Below are 22,036 nucleotides of genomic sequence, written 5' to 3'. Positions count from 1 at the left end.
CGTTTTGAAGCGAAATAATTTTTAATTCTCTGAATGAAATTTCGAATCGATGCACAAATACAAATATTTACCAAATCATCCATCGACACGTACCAAATCCACTTTGAGCGATAGCAAACATTCCAAAATTGCCAATCCTTCCAAACGAATATTTGTACCGAATTCCACACTTTCCACAAAACATTCCTAAAAAATTCATCGAGGAAACCGAAAGAAACAGATGAACCACTCGAATAAACCATACTCCAAACAACAACATTCCAAAATTATTATATCCCTCGCGAATAGCACGTTGATCGAATTATTTATCACTACTTTCCAATAAATCCGAAAAATAAATTATAGAAACGCAACGAGCCTCTCCTTCTTAGACAGGTAAATTACGGGAAACCGCTCTGCTCTCGACCCACGTGCGAAAAAGGTTCTCGCCGTGATGTCGCAATGCGGCGAGTCGAAAGAGAAGCCGGAGTCGTCGAGCCACCCTTTAAATAGACGGGCCGCCTTTTCTCGTCGTGGGACGCCGTCTATTTCAAGACTGGTTGCAGCCTCGAAATAAAATCCGTGACTCATGCCCCTTTGTTTGGTGTGGGTGGCCGGCAACAACACGCCATTTCCCGTGGCACGGTTACGCGGCCGTGTCGAACGAATACCAGACGAACGCGAGGGATCCCCGCGGAAAAAGGAAGCTGCGTCTGGCTAGAGTCGGCGCGAACGGGAACGCTCTACTGGAAAGTGGAATACGTTGGAATTGGGCCGCTTCGTTGAAAGGAGCAAAGTTGGTGGTTAAAATTTCTTTTCTTGTTGTAATCCGGTTTGTTAGAGTTACGTCGATAATTTGAACGATAAATTATCGAAGTAACTTTGTTCTTCGATTATTAACACTTTGTATAATCGCCGTTCTATTATATCTATTATATTTATTGATGTAAATATATATATATAATTACATTCTAGGGAACCCTACATTGGTAACCTTTTTAAATATAAATACGAGTGCAAAGAGTTAAATTTATCAATCTTAAAAAAAAATATCGTTATTTGTATATATATATATATTTTTTTTATGGGAACATACGTGAAATTGATAAGGGATAAGGGAAATATATATATAATATAATTACATTCTAGGGAACCCTACATTGGTAACCTTCTTAAATATAAATACGAGTGCAAAGAGTTAAATTTATGAATCTTTAACAAATATCGTTATTTGAATATATATATATTTTTATGTGAACATATGTGAAATTGATAGGGGAAGTCATTCTGATGATTCATATATGAATTTACTTTTGATCCAAATATTTATAGTATTTGTAAAAATTTAAATATTGAAAAACAAATCTCACTTTATTCTTCGATTATTAACACTTTGCACTCGTACATTCTTTTATTAAATTTATTGATGTAAATATATATATATATATAATTACATTCTAGGGACTTTTGTTATCTTGATTGGTAACCTTCTTAAATATAAATAGTGCAGAGTGTTAAATTTATCAATTTTTTTGAACAAATATCGTTATTTGAATATATATTTTTATGTGAACATATGTGATAAATCGATAAGGGAGATTATAATAAGAATTTTTACATTCTGATAGTATTTGTAAAAATGTAAATATCGAAAGACAAATCTCACTTTATTCCGCACGAATGTCCGCGGAATTGATTTATTATCGGAAAGCTAATCTTTTTTTTACGGATATTAAAACGGATCTTAACTCGATCGCCACGTTCACGCATCAATTTTTCTCGATCCATGGATTTTTCATCAGCGGCGAGAGTAAATCTTCGATACGCCCACGCTTGCCACCAACTGATAACAATTATTCAAATCGACTATACGCAGGTGGCTCGTATGTGCGTGACACCGTATCGCCTCGCTGTTTCACGCTGTTGTACGCGCCTTCTCTCTCCTCTTACTCTCTCTCGTCTTAATAAAAGCCCAGGGAGTTTCAAGTTTCAAGAGGAAGTTTCTTCGCTCGCAACACTCTCTCAACCAACGTTTCACTCTGATTCGACGTTAATTAGCATCGCCATCGGATTGTTCTCGCTCTCCACGTGATCGAGAAAATGTAATTTTGTTTCAATTTTGAATGATTAAATTATTGTTGTATCTGATTTAGTTTAATTTAATTGCGTTCATACGAAAAGTAATAAAGATTCTTTTTAAAAAGGCAATCGTTAAATTAAAATAAATTGGACGACGATGTGAAAATTTCTACAAAATCATAATTGTTTTACATACAAAAATTTTACAGATTTTTATACGTATATATATTTCGAGTATACTTTTGCTTCGATTTTTGTCCGATCGATCGATATTTTCATACGAGAGAACACGGAGGAGAAGGGTTTAAGGTGATGGAAGAAAGGAAAAAGCGACGGAACCGGTTAGAATGCTCGAAAAATCATAGACGTACGACGCGCAGCTGGCGTTTAATTACAATGGAGATCGTATCGCATGACACGGATCGATCTCGCCCCTAATCTGCATCTATACGCGGTCACGGATCGCAGCCTACTTTCTGGAAACGGATGCATACCTGTCTCCTATGATTTTAACAACAACAAATCTCTTCAAACCTTTGCCAAATGTATCGAGAAACAACCTGAAATTTTGTTGAACTTGGAGAAAATTATTAGACTCGTTCATTCGTGTGTGATTTTTCCCTATCTTCTTTTTTTTTTTTTATTTAAAAACAAATGATGCCATTGTTTTTGAAATATATAACTGAAATATATTAGCTCTCGAAATTCAACAAGAATTCAATTGACAAAACAATTTACGAGTTTGCCAATATTAACCGTCTATCTTAAACGATAAAGAATCGTAGAAATTGGACCGACAATTTTACTTTCGATCCGATCAAAATATTTAACGTGTTCTTTCCATTTCCAAAAACGATCGAAAGAATCGAAGAGCAAAGGATCCGTCGGACGGGAAATCGAACGATCGTTTAAATCGCCCACGCAGGAAAGGCAAGGATTGCAAGAGTCGATGGAGTGAGAAATGTGAAAAAAAAAGAAAAGAAAAGTAAGACGAGAGTGGAAGGGAGCGAGAACGATTTCATTCATGAGCGCGACCCACTTAAATTTCATTCAACGATACCGGTCCCCGCCTTTCTCTCTCTGTTCGTGAACCTGTCGTCTCGTTGACCAGAAGCTTTTCCCTCCGTTCGTTGTTTTAAAACAACCGCGTCTCTCGAACAAGTCGATCGATTTTCACGAAACGAAATCGATTGCACAAATCTTTCTTGCGAAAAAATTGAAGAAGACTTCGTTTGAGAAAGTTCGCAAACGCAAGAGGGTGAAATCGGTAATGCTCGATTTCTCGCTCGAGAGCTGACTCGGCATACGTGCGAAGATAAGCGGGCAGAAATGGCTTAATATCGTGCAACGTGCACCGTGTCTTGTTACCAAACAACCGGTTGCTGATAATGCAACAATATTCTAGAATGGGGAGCGGATAGCCGGAGCGTTGTTTATCGGTGCGCACGGAGCCGATACGCAAAGCTTAAATAACTCCTGTATCTCCTGTTTCTCGTTCCCTTATCCCTCGAGAGGAAGCGTAAAAATGGCGATGTTTGCTCGCGATTAAGCCACCAACTATCGCAGCAAAAATGTGCGTATCGCCCCCGGTGAATAACATCACACCTCCTTGTAAAATTTTCTTTCTTCGAGATGTTTGACACGAGAATGTTTAATTCAACGGTCTGCGTCGATTCGAAACTAAATATTTGATCTTTCGTAGTGGGCGCATAAGAAATTTTCAAAGATAAACACGCATATTGGAAAATTATTCGTAAAAGGATATCGAAGGATAATAATTTAATTTTCCTTTCGATGATATTTAAAACGAGATGGTAATCGTTCGCCGAAAAAAATTACAATTTCGCGATGTATACTTTCTGAATAATTCGAAAATTCCCATCCAAGCGATATTTTCCATTAATATCTTTATTACCGATCGAGGCAAGGAGCAACAAACGTTGGACAAGTTGAGAGAACTTAATACACCTTTTAGATCCTACTCTATTACCTACATCGGAAACACGTAAACGATCCTATTAAGCCACGCCAGGCAGTGCAACAAAATACGCGGAATACCGAGCCAGCCAGTTTCCTCTCGTGTTTCTATACCGCCGCTGCACACATTCGACACACGCATTCGATACGATCGATCCATGGAACGTCAGGTATTTCCTGATTGCGAAACCAGCCTCGGTGGAAGATCCTCGGGTTTGGCCGGGCTTCGTTAAAACACTGTCGATAAATCAGACGATATCGACGATCGAGCATATCGCGATGATGTAACGGAAGCTGAGCATCATCCTCGTTCGAGGATGATGGCTCTTCTCGAGAGATCTCGCTCTCGTGCCGTCGAACGAGAGAGGAGAAATGAAGACGTAAGACGCTTGGAGGATGTCGCTATTTTTTTTTTTTTTTTTTTTTCCCTGTTGATTCCTCCTTCCTGACAATCGTAGATGGAGAGATGTAATTGTAAGATCTTTGTGATGTCGAGTTTATTATTGTTTATATTTAATTCACTTTTAATTGTAGGACGTGCAATCAATTATTTCTATAATATACTTCTTATGTAATATAACATAAGAACGATTAGATTAGATCGAGTCGTTTATTTTATTTTATCGATTGCACGAAAGAGCACCAAGAATGAATACTTATTTTTTTTTCAAGTAGAAGAAAAACTATCGTATCGTAGTATTCTAATACCTCTTTCAGCAAAGGTGCAAGATCTATTCACTTCAAAAGCATTTATGCTACAATTCTATAATTTTATATCGAGTTTCCCACGTTGAGTAATCTCCCATTCCCAATTTTGTTTTCCAAATGACTTTTTTCTTCGCATTCTGCAGTTAAAAGAGTTATTTAATTCTAATTCTGGAATATTCTCGGAATATTTTAAAATGTTTTGCGCATCGGCTAGTTGTACAATGAAACGAGTGGCCAATCAGTGGAATTTCATTTCATGGAAGATGTTTACACGTTTTTTCCTCCCCTTATATTCTTTTGCAACAACTTTTTGTATCAAATCTTGTCCACGTCATCTATTTTACGTACGTTCACCGCACGAATGCAAAATAAACTACGGCACGTTACATTTCTATTCTGCCGAACGTGTGTGTGTGTGTGTACACACATATATACACATATACACGCGTTTTCTTTTTATAATTCGAACGGCGCCACGCGGCCAATCGAACTTTTGAAACGATCCTTTCCCGATCCTTATTCTTTTGCGTCATCGTCCGTGATTTCCCATGAATCGACGTCTCGTTAAAATACGTGATCGTTCTAATTTCTATTTTATCGTTCACCCCCTCGACTCGTATCCCCCACCTTACTTTTCACCAGCTCGAGTTTCCAACAGATTTCGAACAATTTAGAGAACCGCGCGGAAGGTTTATAAAGGCCGTATAATGGATTCCAATTTGTCTGACTCACGGCTCGACAATTCGAGACAAGCGAGAACTAAACTATCGAGGAAAAGAGAAAAAGAGAAAATCATAGAAACCACGTCTCCTTTCGCAATTCTGCCATTGCCCTTTATTTCGCACACGTTATTCGCATTATCCCGTCCAATTTCCCCTTTCCAATTAATTCCTTGACAGACGTATCGTGATTTGAATTGCTAATAGGGCCGAATGTTCGATCGACAGATGAAAACATTTTCGTTGCGAAACAATCGTGTGGAACAGATGCGCCGAGTAAGTGAGAGCATCGAAAGGTTAAAAAGAATGCTATGTAACCAATATAACGTAATATTGGCTTCGATCGCGGAGCTTATCTGAGCCTCATTAACAATTTTATTATACGATACTTGTATTTTTTATTTTCCTTCTCTCTCTCTCTCCCTCTCTCTCTCTATCGCGTATGTGTCTGTGCACGATTGGACGATCGTATTTTGTGTTTATACTCGATATCAACAAAGTTTTAGTTTGTTTAACTCGTTCACGATAATAACGAGATAGATATTAATTTTCGAATTATCGCGAGATAATTTTTCTGATATTTTTTTCAAGAAAGAAAAAAAAATAAATAATCGTGCATATTTATCGATGACAAAATATTATAATTCGACGAAATCAATCGCTTTAAAAGGTTCGTTTCGAGAGTTGGCCGATCGAAATCAACATGGCACGTAATCTTAATTAAATTGATCAATTAGCGACCACCCTACAGATACCAACGATCCGATCAATGCAATAATTCTTAATCACGATGATAATACGTGAACCATTTGATCCCCTTATCGATGGATTAATTGAAGGTATGGAAAATAAATTGTTCCATTATCAGGGACAGCCAATTAAGTCTAATTCTATCACGATCGTGTCATTAATTGATTCGATAATGCCTATCTAACAGCAAAGAAAAAAAAAAAAGTATCGTCAATTGTAAAAATTATATAAGAAATTAAAAATTGAAAATCACATTTTCGATAAATCGAAACAACACACTTTTACATTTATAATTTCCCGTATCGTTCACAAGGCAAGAGGCTCTATTGCAATTAACTCTTCTCTGAAAGATCTAGCCAGTATCCATCTTGCCAACAATTGCCAAGAGAGGTTCGGTTAGCAATTAGATTTCACTTAATCGAATCCTCGAAGCGACAGGGAGAACGAGGAAAGACAAACGATGAGTCTCTTCCACGGCCACGATTGTGCAACTCGATCGTCGGGTAAAAACTCGTCAAAGGCGAGCCGCTGCTTATTCCGCGATAATATCTTTGTGATAAGAGGCGGCGTGGAGAGGATCGTAAACAGCGAGCGGTTTATCGGTGACCTTTCGTCGCGGCTGCGCCGCTCTAATTGCCATCGCCCCCTTTGAACGAGCTTACGCTGTGATAACGATGAATTGTTTAGGTGGACGAGATACTTCTGGATACGTATGCACACATGGTGTGTATATGTATATATATGTGTGTGTGTGTGCGCGCGCGCTCGATTACTTTTAATTAACCCTAAAGGCCAGGCTTGGCCGAGATCCGTCTTCGAGTTGACTAATCGTTTCCTCCGTTATAGCTTCATTCTACATGTTACAATTAGTCGCGTAATAATAGACGTAATTTTGATTGATACCGTGGTGAAAAATCTGGCAAATTTCTGCCTTTTTGAAAAGATCCAAATTTTACGAATTGGAAAGCTATCGATATCACATCTCACAGAGATTCGGATAAAAGTTTCCAATGATTTGAAAGAGAAAAAAACGTGAATTGCTGCTGTTATTTGAAGTTGAGTCCTTTTTTTGCAATTAAGTAACGTTCTGGCAATTGAATCTATTATTTATCGGAGTAGAGTTATGTATTTACGACGAATTGTAAATAGGTGTCGATCAGAATTTCAGTCAGTACGAAGTGTGTTTATCCTGTGAATTTAGATAAGCAAGTTCAGTTGCATTGACATGTCACTCCTTTTTTTATTAATTTATCCTGCTTTAATATCTGATCCCGGTGTATTTGGTCCATCGATAGCGTGAAATAGGTAGCAAGATTTAACGATATGGATGGCGTGTAAATCCATAGAGAAGGTCGTGGGTAATCGGCTTTCTTTCGATCCTGGCACACCATGAATCGTCTAAGCCGCTTATGATTAATGCCACGTCGATTCGGTTTGCAATAAATTTCGATACGATCGATACAAAGTGCGATGTTTCGTTGCGTATTCTGAAGAAATAACGATGCACTCTCAGATCTCTTTTTTGTGAAAATCAGTTTACAAAATATTATGTAATTTAATCACAATTTAGATAAAAAAAAAAAATTCTCATAATAAAATAATTTCATTTGTTGAAGATCTGCAGTATAGGCATTTTTATTCCTGATCAATTTTGAAAAATGTGAAAGAATCATCATCTCAAGATGGTGAAGTTTTATATTGAAAATCGTATTCTTCGAAAGAATCGTTTCACCTGATTTCTGATGCAATATTAAAACGCGATGTGGAAATCTGAAGTCAGGAGATTAACTTAACTTACCGAGATTACGGCGCCGAATGATGAGCAATGAAAAAGCAGAAAAAGATTGTAAGAAGATTAAACAACTTCGAGAATGTTAAAATGTATAATCTTTTTGAATATCATGCATTTTGTACATATTCCTCTTAAAACAAATCTAAATTTGTAAATCAGAAACCGATAAGAATAAGGAATCGAGTATCTCTGGTACGCCTAGAAAAATATTATATCCAATATTGCCCGCCGAACAATCTCGTTTCGTGACATCGTCGTATAATAAATGCCTCCTACACATATATACGACACGCGTATTGATTCACAACTGCAGCCAAGATTCACAAAATCACCAAGATAAATTATTACCGAAAGATGGTATCGCAGAGGAAGATTCCATCAGCGTGAAATCGACAGACACGTCCCCTCGCGAATGAAAAAGGAATTAATGAAAACCGTTGGAATGTGGGCGCATTCGAGGTATTGCGCATGCGCGGCTCGCTCGCATGGTGGCGATCGGAAAGCACGTCGGGAAATAGGAGAATTCTATTATTAGAGTTTAATGCGCGGATATTATGCGGTAACCCTGTCGAGAAGGCATCCATCGAGAGTGTCCAGCCTCGATCCTTATAAATAATTCAATGTGGCGTCGCGTGTGCACGCGTGCGCCCGCCACGGCGGACATCTTTTACAGTTTCGAAGTGGAAAGAAAAAAGAAACGCGAAGCCGAGGGGAAATAAAAACACGGAGTCGCGGCCTCGTCAGTCGGCCAAGGCTGCGACTGGTGCATGCGTGGGCGGATGCACGAAGAACTCGATCGTTCGAGGCGATGCGATCGATCGATCGTACGATCGATCGATTGTGTTCGTTCCCGCGATTTTCGAACGTTTCGTGATCGTCGAACGATCGATCCACGTCCAGTCGATTATTCCGCTCGATTCGTTCGAGTGTGCGACGTACAAGGTGCACGTGCACTTCGATTCAACGCGCATCATCGATGGGACGGCGGTATTACTCAACTGCGTACCGTGTAGAAAATCTCGGCGCCATGTTGATGGTTCTTGTCAGCGGATGTTATTGTCGTACGTACGAGATTTTCCTTTTAATTATGATTAATGAACGTTGTATGTTTTTACTTGCAGGAATTGGATTTCCATTGTAATTTTCAGTAGCAAAAATAGAAACGAGAAATAGGGAAATATTTATTACAGATTCGGTTGATTCTTTTGAACGTTTTAATTTAGAGAAAGAAATGTTGTGGAATGTTGTGGAATCGTTCGATTTGATCTCGAATCGATGGGTCAAGGCTGTGTATTCCGAAACGTGGGCGAATCATGCCGACGGAAAATGTGCTAAATCGACCGTTTTTATGATATAGCCGGCGGCTAATTTGATTTGCATAATATCAACGATTTAGAATCAACAGATTGCTGTTTCATCGAGGTATAATTATTTAACATATGTATATTGATATGTTACTTTGTGTGTGTTATGTTATGATTTATATTTACATATGAGTTATATTTTTCGCTCGAAGTTCGTAGAATTATTTTTTATTCATTAAATCATAGATATACTATAGCGTTATAATGTAATTTAATCGATAATCGGTAAAATTTTAAAATACGATTCTTGTAGAACAAAATTCAAAGCAACATCCAACAAAAGTAATCAAATTCGATTTTTGTATTCTATGATTATAATATATAATACACATTAATAAATGAACATTTTCATCGTTACAAAATTGAATAATGCAAAATGTGCAATATATTACATTCTAAATAAGAAATTTCTGAAATAGGATTTTGAATAATGGATTTTTCGATGACTAAAGGAGACTATAAAAGATATTAAAATATCAAGTAGGAGTCAAGGAGTGGAGGCGTCAAGGACATTTCAAGATCAGTTATGTTTCTACAAATAATACTTAATGCACAAAGTCTTGAGTTTACTTCGGATCTAGTCAGATATTATATAATAATCATAAAAACACCACTTTGACTTTGAAATGCTTTTCAAGTCTCCATCTATTTATTTTTCTCTTTTGAATTCCAATATAATTATGTTGAAAGTATATTAGAATTAACAAAAATTAAAGAAAGTCAAAAATATTAAAGAGAAATAAAAGATTAAAATATTAAAAGAAAAAATTGAAGAAAGAGTTAAAGGATATTTCCTACAAGAAACTTTGTGCGTACATGGCACAAAATAGACATTACTAAATATCAAATATCATTTAACAAGACACAGACTTTTAAATATATCTAACACAACACACCTGCCATTTAATATTCTATATAACATCTTTTATAATCTTTATTACACGAGTCTCCATATGTTACTATATTAACAATGAAATGAAAACATTCCAGGAAACGAATAGAATATAATTGCTTTCGATTACATTGAATTCTCTCTTACTTCACTGCTCGACCATTTACCGAAGACACGTTAATAAGATGATTATCTCTCTAAAAAAAAGAGAAGAAAAAATAGCCTTCGAGAGTTTTGCAAAACAAGAAAAACCAACTTATAAAAAACTATGGAATTGTCAACGAAAGAAATGTCACTATGCATATTTCTTGGACGTCGATTCGTGAAGAAGCCCGTCATTAAACAGCAAGGTTGAAAAGCAAAGCGTGAACGAAACTTGATACGTTCGTGCTGTGATAATATCATCGAGTTGATCGAAAACTTTGTGCTAACGGATATAAATAAAATTAATGAGATTATGCTTTCGAAACATGGACTGGCGCTCAGACACGGTTAATTGACGATCCCAATTCTAAAATCAATATGTTGAAGAATAATATATACGCATGTTTCGTTAATGGAGTCGCGATCTTGATAAAGACCACACGAAAGTTCGATTATGCGACTGAAATGAAACGAGAAACGCGCCTTATCCCTGGCCAATAAACGCGAAACGCCCTGATAAGCCACGATACGGCGAACGACACCGATAGTTCTTGAGTAAAGGTGAAAGGAAACTGGATTTAAGCATATACGGAATGAAACCGGTTTCAATACTTTCCGAACCCCGTAAAGGAAACATTTTCCTGTATCTGCTCGAATGGAAAATCAGCATGGAATCCGCGTGATTCCAGCATATGGCGAATGTGAGTGATAAGATGAAATTACGAAAAAAATATATGATGGGAATTGTTGAAATATTTAATTGAAAAATAAAAATTATGCAAAAATTTTAATAATGATCATATCATTTATATCAAGTTAAATACTTTTACTTTTGGTAATATTAACAAATGGATTAACTATTATAAAAATTATACTTCTAACAATAGATAAGTTCGATAATTTAATCTTCAGATATTTTCAACATTTTTATTTTTACGTTTGATTTTTTTCGACATAGAGTATGCTATTTGATAGATAGAAATTTCAATTTAGGAAATTTATAAAAAATAAAATAATAGCATATGAATATTGTGATCTATGCATTGAATATTAAAATATAATTATCTTAAATAAGTAGTTTTCCTCGTAAATGTTACATAGAAAATTAATATATATATAAAAAAATATTGTTAAAATTAACATACCATCCGATTTCTGTAATCCATGGAAGCATTGTGTCCTGTGGTTCGACGGAGTTGTTTGATACCTCGTGGTGGCGCCGCAGTCCTCATTTTCCACTTAACCTCACTTTTCTAGTTTATATTTAACTCATCACTAGATTCAGGGTGAATCGTAGAATAAATTTTATGAAAAAAACTTTGGCAAATAACTGTTTCTATTCACAAACATTTACACGTTAACGAGTACATTGCGTGCATCCGTAACAACAACGCTACGTGTCTCGTTTGTATGCTTGTCATACGAATAATCGAATGGTTTTTACGGACACGCTTTGAAAAGTTGTCCCGCCAGAAATCATAGAGCGCGCGCGCCTGATACAGATTGCAAGTGATCAAGTCTTTAACTGCGAGGAAGTTACATCATATTTGAAAGGTTATTGGTCGAATCGCGATGTTCACTACGATTCACCCACGTGAATTCTTTATTCCACTATCGAATATTTGTGAAACGGTATGCGAGAAACGTGTCGTCACAAACAAAGAACGTAGGTATCTTGATAGAAATCGTGTACGCACAAACAGCTGTTAACGTTCACTCCTGTCACTTTGAAGTAGTTCATTAAGCTTATTATATACTTTCTACGGCGAGCGATTTCGTTCGTTAATAAGATCGTAATTATCGCACTCGTCCTCGTATATGTACGACGATAACTGCTAATAGACACTCGACTCACGAGACGATCAACGAAAGTTTCCGCGACTGCGCCACACGTTGTCGTACTGTCTACACTCGACTTCTCGATCTCTCGAAGCGTCTCGAACGCGATTTCAAATCCCCGCGCCCACGTTTACTTTTCGTTTCAAATCTCACTATAGATGAAAAATAGAGTGGCACTAGGGTAAAATATTACGCGAACCAATACCAAATTTGACATGGCGACGGATGATTCGCTAAATTTGTTAAGAGTCGTGAAATAAGACGCAAAAAAACTTAGGAATTTCCATTGTTTCGTGATAAAAAGAAGTCCTCCATATTGGATTTCCAAGGAGATTCAAATTACTTGTGAGTTTGAGATACATTATTCCGTACAATGACCTCGATTATGATGTTTTTAAACGTAGGACTAAGAGAATTCACGTTTCACGAACGTTCATGTTGGCGACGCAATCGCCATCTGGTAGCACCATTTTTAAACGTACGTGCCGCGCAAGTAAATTACGAAACGAATCGGTCTTTATTTGTTTCTATTCGAATTTTACAAGCAATAAACAGGTAAGGAGCAAAACATCTTAATAATTTTATTTTTTTATACTAGCTTCTTTGATATATCATCGAGAATTATTAATAACCGCGAAAAATATCTTCAAAGCTTCACGGATTAACGATTATTCCTACTCTTTATCCGTCGAAAAACTGCGACCGTTATGGCGCCATAGAAGCCTGCGGACATTTCATGCGACTAGCGTGTAATATCGTGTCCGCCATTATCATATTTCTGCCTTGCTTGATTCATATCGAATCACAGTTACACGGAGACATGTCGGTCGTTAGCGATTCTTTCCTAGAAACCAAGCATTAATATCTGCGAAGACGCTGCTAGAGTTTACGATCGTAGCCGGCACGCGAATGGCTTTATTTTCGTTAGAAACACTGATCGACGGTTGTATTTTGTTACGTTGCGTACGCCCACGCGATCACGTAGTTAACACGACGATACACGTATAATCCAACTGGCCGTGTATTGGCCCCTGCATTAGCATACACCAAGGAGTGTACAGGAAATACCGAGGCTTCATACAATATTTTTCTGCAGCTCTCGTAGAAGCAACTCTGTCGACCGCACAGAAATTTAATGCAACTGACCGAGCAAGCGCTGGATCGGAAATGGTGAACGTGGCTCCCTGTGGATTTGCCGCGTGTTTACAGAGCTACCGCGCATTTAATGGTCCTGAAGACAATTTTTCAATCATCCGGGAACAGCTTCCGATATGAGTTTTATAATGTGGATGATTAATGTCAAAGATATTATCAACAGGTATAGTTTAATTGAATGTTGATAATTATTGTAATATAAATAGCGTACTATTCATTATGAAAAGCTTCATTCTTTGAGGTTAGAAACTATTAATAATCAAGTCAATATGATGCTTGTACATTTATTATTTCTCTTGTAGTTAAATTAATTGATAATTTATTATTTTCAAAGATAGTATTATAATGTTTATTAAAAGAATTTTTTTTAAATGTGTTACAAAATATTATAGTATATGACATCAATTAAAAATTATGTTTTTTGAATAATATTGCAAAGACTTTATTGGTTAAGAAATTGGATGAAGAAGTATAATATTAAAAATATTATCCTTCATAATATTATAAAGTTATTATATTAAAAAGTATATGTGATTTTAGTAAATAATTCTTTAAATCTTTACTTTTGTTATATCAATGATATTAAATGTCTTACCTTATAAAAGAATTCTTTAATTAATTAAAATACTAACATTATTTAACATTTGCTTATTAATTTAGAGATAGTTTGAATAGGAAAGAAACTATTGAATACTAACAGTAAAAAAAACAACGTTTTAATGATAATATAAATCTTAAAGGCAGTACTTAGATGATTGATGTGAATGTTCGAAGAACATTACATTCATAATTTAAGTAAAAAAATATTATGTATATTTCTTTAAAATCGTCATGTACGCGCCTGTCTTGTAATTCCACCTTCGATGCCACTTTTACACGGAAACGAGCGAACAATTCCATCTATACATTCTCGGCATAATGATAGAGTTAACGGATCGTTATGCGAATCTCTATGTGGCCTCGAGCAAAATTGTACTTATATTACATATTTTTCAGGTTGGTAAACTATGCGTGTGGTCTATAAAGGTCGTAATAATTTCTATAAAATGTGCAACAACGTTACCTTCCGGCCATTTCTTCGAATTTCATTTTTAATTTCAATTTATAGCGCCATTTCGAATCTCGTTGCAAGACAAAACGATGGATTACTTTAATTTCACATTGGCCAATCTTCATCGACAGATTCATGGTTTTATGCTTGTCTGACTATGGTAATGGTAGCTTCTTGTGCATGAAGACTTTATTCACCTCGTTCCCATGACGTTTATCCGCGTTCTTATTTCTGAACAAATTAGATCTCCCCGATTGATTTGTGTATGTGTACAGTCAATGAGTTTGATGGTGATTTATATCAGAACTCACGTTGCCTTGTTACTCGACTGTCTCGTTCTTTTATACCGCGTAATCGATTCAATCATCCTTCACGATTTGTTGCGCGTCTTAGATTAAAAGCAATTTTCAATATCGTTTTCTTTTATCCGATTCTGAGCCACTCGATTCTTCTTGGAACCGGTTGAACCTTGTTGAAGTCAATATTCGTAACAGATAAGTATCTAGTTTGATTACACTTTTTTCTACATTCGAATATAATATATATATGATTTTTCATTTTCACAAAAATATTAAATAATATTTTCTAAATTCTGTCAATTTTTGATTTTAGGAATATCGATCAACGAACTATGTTTTGATCTTGGAATCACAACATCATTTCGAATTATTTAATATGAAAGACTTAATAGATTTAAATTTTGAGAAACTGCATACATTGGGAGAATCATTTTTGCCAACATTGAAACGTTTCAAAGATACTTGATAACAAGCTGTAGTACCACAAATGTCCAGCTCGAAGAAACGAGTTTACACGTATCAGATCAAAGATGAAATTTGCTCACTGTCGATAGATGAATCACACAACTAAACATTATGCAATGTCTCCTTTACAATCCTGATTGTCGTTTAGATATATGATCCTGAGCTTGATTGATCACCAAGCAGTCTGCGTACCTCGAACGTTAGTAGAATAACTGAATCTAGTTGAACCATCGTAGTCTGATTGCCTCGATTGCCGAGTGACATTTAATATCAGCCTTTCAGATTAATTAAAATAGTTCTCACCGATTCCTACTTCGAATATTTTCTCCAACGACCGATCATCGATTCTAAGATAAAGATTCCTCGAGAAATATTTCACAGGCATAGAAGATGATTTATACAATCATAAAATACGGCCATCATAGTCGAACAATTATGCTCACGGAATGCAAAGGGCTATATCGGTCACAAACTCGATTTCTCCGGTAATTCCAACATCATCCTCGAGTAGTAAGGTCAACCGTGATTCTGACAGTAAGGAAGTCGTTCGACTTGAAATTCTTCGGTGAAATTCCTCGATAGAGGAGGCGTATTCTCGGCAGGATTGTTAGATCGTGAAATGAGCGTCGATCTCAAAAAAAAAAAAAAAGAAGAAAAAAGGATTCGTTTTAATGCCGAAATAAAAAAGAATTTTATCGAGCTCCGCTCTTAGACTCTCAGAGGGTATCGGTTAGAATTCCAATGGATTCCAACGATTCCAAACGATCGTCAGCTTGGTAGTAAAGCGTATGCATCATTCTAAATGAGCATCGGGATAAATAAGACGATAATCGTATGCGTACTTTCGCCACGAAGAACAATGTTGCTCGATGAACGCCTTGACCTAAACCGCCTCTCTTGCCTTCACGTTGCCTGACTTATTAGAAAGAAAATGTCGATCGAAGAGTATATACCTTCCAATGGCTATAAATTAGCCTTTCCTGTCGATGCTTTTACCAGATCGTCGGTTAGATCGGAAAAGAAACGAACACGGAATGATCAAACGTCCATGATTAAACAGCGATGAGATTGAACCAAAGACATGCACGCACATTGTTCGTGGAGAAGCAATAAAGGATCATACAAGGCAATGCAATATAAATGTAAATTGATGTCGTTACGGCAGCTTGGTATCTAATCATCCATTGCTCGTCCACGATAACTTCACGTTAATCAATGCTTAACGCTTGTCAATTTTCGTACTAATAACTTATGAATAGATTATGATTAATCGTGTGTCACTTGATAAATGGAAGAACAAAAAAGTCAATGTACAGTTACTCGATTTATGAAATTGCTTCGTTCGATAGAGGAATATACGTTTTATTATTATGATAATATTGTGTGGAATAGTTTCATGAAGATACAAGATAAATCGACTGTGACAACGAGCCTGCTCGATTGCAATTAGCATTCAACCGCGATTTGCCAGGCTGACTTCTGTTTGGGAGATGTAGTAGCGTATCGTGGTCCTCGTAGGACACGTATCGAACGTTGTATTGACCGGTGAGATCACGATCGACTAAGTTATCGCGATTTAAGCACGCCTAGTCTCGTTAATCACGATCCAACCGTTTGGATCGCGATCGAGGCGCGAGATCTCGACAGTGACACTTGGATCTACCTTGCGACTCTTTCTCTTTCTCTGTATGTATAATCTGTATCTGTATACATATTGTTGTACTCGTGCACGCGTTATCTGACCAAACTCGGGCGTTGTAAATCACGCGTTTATCTCGTTCGAGATCGAATTGGTGATAGACTTAATGCATCTCTGGGACTGGATAACGGTGGCTTAACATTTCTCCGAATCTCAGCGTGAATCTGAGATTAATTGCAGATTAATTCTCGTTTCGTCGAACGTGGATACGTCGATGATATTGGGCGCGAATCGAAAAGTTTTATCGATGAGACGTCGTTTTATTTGTACAGTTGTTTTTGCATCGTTTTGGAAATTGAGTCTTGATAAGGTTATTTATATTTTTACGAGGCTTGATAAGAAACGTAATTATAACTCGAATTTAACTAAAAATTGGTGTTCGATGATGGATTTAAGAAGCCTTTCTTTGAAATTTTGAATCGATGAAAATGATTTCTATGGCAATAGATATTATGATTTATCTGGATAAAAGTTGTCAAGTTAATTATAGTTTATAATTTTAATAATTTAATGTAGATTGATAGAGTACATTTGTTTCATTTCTTAGAATTTTCCTACTACTTTTTTCCAAAAGGAAGATAGATCATTAATGATAAAAAGAGTAAAAGTTAAAAAAAATCATTATGCAGAAATTAAGGTAATAACTTAGAAATTATATATCATTAATGTAATAAACACGTATAATCTATGGAAAATAATAATATATAATTAACTTTAATCGAGATATAACGGATCTTAAAAATTAATAAATGTTTTCCTGATTCAGAAAACAAGAATCTTGAAAAATATATATTGCAAAAATATCAAATACCAGTTACGATATAATAAATATACGAACAACTTTAATAGAAAATTATTATTTTCTAATCGCATGTTTGATTAATCGACTGAACGTGAAAAGTTACACAAATTAGCAATCGGTCTACGTCTGTAGACATTTTTCTCCAATCTTGTAATACGATAATTACATCTTGTTCGTGTTACTACCAACTTCAAGATATTCCATTTAAGAGAAAGTACATTAACTAACTTGATTAATCTACTCGAAATGTTAAATTAATCAAAAGATATTCGTATATCCACTAATAATTGTAACAATCTTTCCACCCTTTCTTCAATGAAAAGAGTTACGTTTTCACAGATCCTTATTTTTCTCAAAGGTATCCTTTTAATCGGCAAAAATTCACTCGATCTATAAATTCATTTTGTTTACCACAGGTAATCTATAATTTACAATAGATAAATCTAATAATAATTTTTTTTCTCGAAAATAAAATGAATATTAAAATTCCAGATCTTACGATTCATTGGCGATGATGACGGATATTGCAAGTTGCTCGAACCATGATAAGCGAAGAGAAGATATTTCGATCACCATTTTTTTATTTAACGCAGTTGGAGGAACATAAACATGCCTTCGTGTCAAAAGGTGAAGGCGAACGAAATGGATTTTCCGTTTTTACGACGTTGTGAGAAAATGATCTTTCAGTTGATTTGTACCGAAGTCAATTGACTTTACTTCATACCTATCACCTTTACTCGTTACTTCGAGGTGATCACTTTATTCTCATATCGATAATGCGTATTGCACATATACTAATAATTACTCTGTTTATGCGATTGTATCTTTCAGGGTCGAAAAATCGCGATTAGAAAAACAATTGCCTATTTATGTCAGATATTTATTCAATGCCTTCGTTGGAAAATCGTGTCTCGGAAAAGGATAGACGTCTGGATAACATTGGTTGACGATTAATAATCTGTCTTTTCAAATCGATAGAATTATAATTGTTTTCTTTCAAAAAGAGGTAAAAGTTATGCGTTTTCTGTGTTATAAGTAGGTATTATATTCAGTGATAATATCTACTTCACTATATTTCTTCACGATTTTATATTAATATTTCTTTGTTCATTTGTTTAATTATTATTTTTATTAAAAAATTATTATTATCAATTCATTTATACATTTGTTATGTATTACAATTTAAATATTAATATCCTATTTCTCATAGCAATTGAAATTTTTTTTTATTAGTTATAACGATTTAAAATATAATGGGCATCTAAATAAGTGAATTAATAAATTTATAATTTCAAAGTTCCAGTTGAAAAAGCTGCAAGAAAAAATGTGTTTTAAAATCAATGCTAATGAAATGCACATAATAAGATAATAACTTTTTGCATCATAAAAATACGTCACTGCCGCCTAACAGCCTCGACTCTTGAATACTTTTCAGACCGCAAAAATTTCGCTCTTCATCTTATCACGTGGATCACCTTTTTTAAGTCTTGTCCCCTCTTGTTTTTATTTTACAAAAATACCAGCAGGCATTCTTCCTCTTAAGGATTTTTTATGTGTAACAAAAAGTCGGTGAGAAATCGTCACGAGTCCTTCAATTAAGCCTATAAATCGTAAGAAATCGTGGTTGCGAGATCAAACTGGACGTCAGTTCACCGACCTGCGAAGCCCAACAAAGGATTCACGAGAAAGTTTTCACTCGTGACAGCAAATAACGGACCGTGACAAAGTAGTCGCAGCTTTTCTGCAACACCTGATACACGTCGCAATTACCCATGTCATCCTTAATTGGGTTACACCCGTTACAACGATTGCCATCGTTTTTCGCGTCGGTCCTTTTTATCCGATCTCGTGTTACACGAGTGATAAACGTACCAAAATAATCGTTGTAATTTGCAAGCCATATCAGATATTTTCATTACACGTATCTTTTGTAGTTCTTTATTTTACTTTTATTCGTATTGCGGGTCTTGATTTGTTAACGAGCTTACTTGAAATCGTTTTAACGATCTATAGGATGTTATAGAACAATAGATTAATCTTCTATGTACATATTTAGTTTAATAATATATTATAATATTGATAGAATATTTATATCGCTGCAAAATGCAATTTTTTTTTTTTTAATAATTTTTTCTTAATATTCTTAATAATTTCTGCATATGGTGTTATATAATTCATAATTGTATCGTTTTTATAATTATAAATTATATAATGAATGATGCGAGTCACTCGATTACACACGTGATCACGATTATATTTTTGCATACATAAAATCGATTTATTATTTCTAAATATTCTTATGCAAACTTTTTTTTTTTTTAATTATTTCTTTCTTTTCATTTAGGTGTGATAATAAAATGAAGGACAAGTGAAAAAGAAAAGGAGAAGAAAGGTGTGTTTCGTTCGAAAGTAGCTGCACCAGGAATGTGAGCTGGAATGATTTACGATTCTTTGCAAGTCATAAAAACATCAGCTATAAGGGATGGAAAGTTTTTGCAAAGATTTGAAAGAAAATTTACGATGTGCTCTCAAGTTTCGATATAGTGGAACAGTATCTTTAATTACGAGGTAAAATGATTGGTCTTGATAGTTGACGCGAATCTTTAATATATCGGTGGCGATAAATTAGTAAAATCTCGATTGACTATAATTTCTTCGAGGTATGGCATCGTTTCGAAATAAAATTTTTTATCCTTGTGGAAAAGAATTCGATATCTTAATAACTCGTAACACTTGAGAAATTATTAGGTATTTTGATATGGATAATTACTAGTTAGTAAATTAGTCTTGTAGAATTTAGTGCTGTTATTTAAGGCTTTAATTTCAGGTTCTCTATAAAAATAAAATCTATTTACTCGTTTCGTAAATAAACAAGTGACCTCGAGATAGTTTGAATAAAATTTCATTTTAATTGTGCTGATTAATTATAGATATGATTCCGAAGAATTAATTGCTATAATGATGTTCAAGTTTGGTGAATATAAGAAGAAGATATTAAAAATATTTTGATCCTTAAAACTGAATAAGCAGAGAAGTAAAATTCGACTGTTAATTAATTACGGTCTTCTAAATTGTTCATTTAATTTTTCATGTTTTTTTATTATAGTTTTTTTTATAATAATTTTGAATTGTTACTTTACGATAGATAAATTTACAATTTTAGTGATAAGATCGTAATTTATCGATTCGATTAATATCAAGTTTGAAAAGCGTTAAATATTATTAATACATAGTAATAAATATCTATTTTTCAGATCGAATAAAGTTACTTTTGATCTTACGGATCGCAGAATCTATAAATGATCTGTCTATATTAAATTATCGAAAAAACTATATAATTTTCGATTAATTGAGGGGTATTTCTTTGGAAAAAAAAATGGTCGATCACAGCATGCAATTTGTAACTGGTTCTAAGTACTCGATATTGATGAACAAATTATGATTAATGTCGTAAAAAAAAAGATAGGTAATACTAAATAATTATAATTTCCTTTTTATTTGTAATTTATTATTTTTTTTAATAGCAAAAAAGTTGAAATATGTAGTTTATTAAATATTATGCAAATCTATTTCAATGTATCTAAATCTCAAAGATTAATCCCTTATAATCTGATATCTCTTTAACATAAAATTAAAAGTTTATTATTTTCTTTTCAAAAGATTTTCAAATTTAACTGGATTACCACTATTTAGTAATACATTTAGTATTACTATTTAGTAATACATCATTATATTCCAAGCTAAGAATATAAAAAAATTACTAAAATCTAAGAAATTGAACAATGTGAATTTGAAAATTTTTGTTATTGATATAAGGATTAAATTTTATCCTCATATTTCCAACTTTTTTCTCTACATTTTAATTCATCCACTTCTTCAAAACATCAATCTTAAATTCTTCTAAAACTTAACACGTTCGTTGTCGCATTTCTCATGACAAACTTGTTTATTAATTTTACTTACGTATAGTACAAGAATTAATTAACTACATTTGCTCAGTATTTTTTTTTTTTTTACAATTAACGTAATCAAAGCGTTTTTTTTTTAAATGCGGCAACGAACGCATTTTAATCCTTCTAAAATAATATCCAATAGATTTGCGCGTATCGATCCGAAAAAGAAGATAATCGTAAAAGCAGTGGAAGTAGACTGTTCGGTCGATCGTAATCGGTTTTTTCAGTCGTATATCAGCGGCAAGATTGGTTTCAGAAAATAACTCGGACTCGAGTTATTCTCGACTCGAAGGCCGCGTGCCCGTTCCGCGTGGCACAATTGCACAATTGCGAATCTGTCCGATATCTATCAGCTGACGGGCATCCCCC

The 22,036-nt window shown here is 34.8% G+C and overlaps 1 protein-coding gene and 3 long non-coding RNA genes across 9 annotated transcripts in view; 3 read left to right on the top strand and 1 right to left on the bottom strand.

The window, feature by feature from the left end:
- Sarm (sterile alpha and armadillo motif) overlaps positions 1 to 22,036 on the bottom strand; it is a 118,568-nt gene that overhangs the window by 95,235 nt on the left and 1,297 nt on the right. The window contains exon 1 of one of the 2 annotated variants that reach the window (XR_015292419.1): positions 11,550 to 11,696. The exons of the other annotated variant lie outside the window; for it this stretch is intronic. The gene's annotated coding sequence lies outside the window, so the exon portion shown is untranslated. Of the gene's footprint in view, positions 1 to 11,549; positions 11,697 to 22,036 lie in introns of those variants that run through there. 2 annotated transcript variants of the gene reach the window in all.
- On the top strand, positions 8,556 to 11,195 carry LOC147657463 (uncharacterized). 4 transcript variants are annotated; one of them, XR_015292457.1, is made up of 3 exons: positions 8,557 to 9,065; positions 9,126 to 9,426; positions 9,788 to 11,195. It is a non-coding gene; the product is annotated as an uncharacterized LOC147657463 (long non-coding RNA). The 4 variants fall into 4 exon arrangements; XR_015292459.1 differs by having other exon boundaries at positions 8,559 to 9,065; positions 10,359 to 11,195; XR_015292458.1 differs by having other exon boundaries at positions 8,556 to 9,426; positions 10,359 to 11,195.
- Positions 13,340 to 18,874, top strand: LOC147657462 (uncharacterized). 2 transcript variants are annotated; one of them, XR_015292427.1, is made up of 3 exons: positions 13,340 to 13,561; positions 18,207 to 18,464; positions 18,546 to 18,874. It is a non-coding gene; the product is annotated as an uncharacterized LOC147657462 (long non-coding RNA). The 2 variants fall into 2 exon arrangements; XR_015292426.1 differs by lacking the exon at positions 13,340 to 13,561 and adding an exon at positions 16,612 to 18,130.
- On the top strand, positions 20,059 to 21,211 carry LOC105736934 (uncharacterized). Its single transcript, XR_001112931.3, has 2 exons — positions 20,059 to 20,282; positions 20,969 to 21,211. It is a non-coding gene; the product is annotated as an uncharacterized LOC105736934 (long non-coding RNA).

This window comes from Apis florea, unplaced genomic scaffold (assembly GCF_048593485.1).
Source record: "Apis florea isolate Af1SG1 unplaced genomic scaffold, ASM4859348v1 contig_3158_pilon, whole genome shotgun sequence".
Classification (NCBI taxonomy): domain Eukaryota; kingdom Metazoa; phylum Arthropoda; class Insecta; order Hymenoptera; family Apidae; genus Apis; species Apis florea.
Note: the sequence above shows the minus strand (reverse complement) of the source record. Positions and strands in the feature narration are given on the sequence as shown.